The 896-nt window shown below is 57.9% G+C and overlaps 1 protein-coding gene across 4 annotated transcripts in view; it reads right to left on the minus strand.

The window, feature by feature from the left end:
* The window catches only part of LOC113218362 (secretin receptor-like), an 82,493-nt gene that overhangs the window by 2,632 nt on the left and 78,965 nt on the right, over nucleotides 1–896 (minus strand). The window lies entirely within an intron of this gene.

The raw sequence follows: 896 nt of genomic DNA on the forward strand, positions 1-896 counted from the left end.
GAGAGAGAGAGAGAGAGAGAGAGAGAGAGAGAGAGGCAGAGAGGGAGAAAGCCCGGGGATTTAGAATTTGTAATGTTTTCCTTAAGAGGGAGGGAGACAAATCTCCCTGTCTCGTGCCTTTTCCGTCCATCTCACTCTTGGTGCCGACGACGGTTCCACCACCGGGGAGTTTAATAAAAATATAATTTCTCTCCGTCCCTCCAGCAGCAGAGAGGTCAGCTGAGCAGGTTGGGATAAGGCAAATAACGAGGGGGTCGCCTCGGCGCGGAGCCCCGCCCCGCCGCAGGCACGTCGCGCTGATTGCTGTCTGCTCTACACCCACCGCCCCCATTTAATTCTGTTCTGGGAGCTGCGCCAGGAGGGCCTTCTTGTTGTCGTCGTCCTCGTCAACATCGCCGTCCTCCCTCACTATATTGTTCTCGTCGCCAGCGTCGTCCTCATGATTGTTCTCGCCCTTCTCGTCGATGAGCGGTGTGCACCTCGGTGTGCACTAAAGCGGGGACCCCCGGCCGCAGCCGGCTAGGCCCCCCGGCGGACGGACACGCGCGCGGGTCACCTACCTCGCCGAGTGCAGGGGCTGGAGAAAGAGAAAGGGAGAGGGAGAGAGAGAGGGATCCTGTCATAATTTTTTGCAGTGCACCCCCACCCCCTCCTCTAGTCCGTAACTCCGTTGCCCGAGCCTACCGGAACATTTCATTTGGTGTAAAGTGAAGGCGGGAAGGGATAGGAAGAGATGGGGGTTGGGGGTGGGCCGACTATAATTTCTCTAGAGTGTTAGGGGAAAGCGGACTGCGTGGGCTGAGCACGATGTAGTTAATACGGTGTAGGCTCTCCGGCCGGTAGCGGGCTAAAAGACGGCCGCGGAAAGACGGCACATTCGTAGTTCCAGAAGAGCC

The sequence above is a fragment of the Frankliniella occidentalis genome, unplaced genomic scaffold (assembly GCF_000697945.3).
Source record: "Frankliniella occidentalis isolate FOCC.00 unplaced genomic scaffold, Focc_3.1 Scaffold294, whole genome shotgun sequence".
Lineage (NCBI taxonomy): Eukaryota > Metazoa > Arthropoda > Insecta > Thysanoptera > Thripidae > Frankliniella > Frankliniella occidentalis.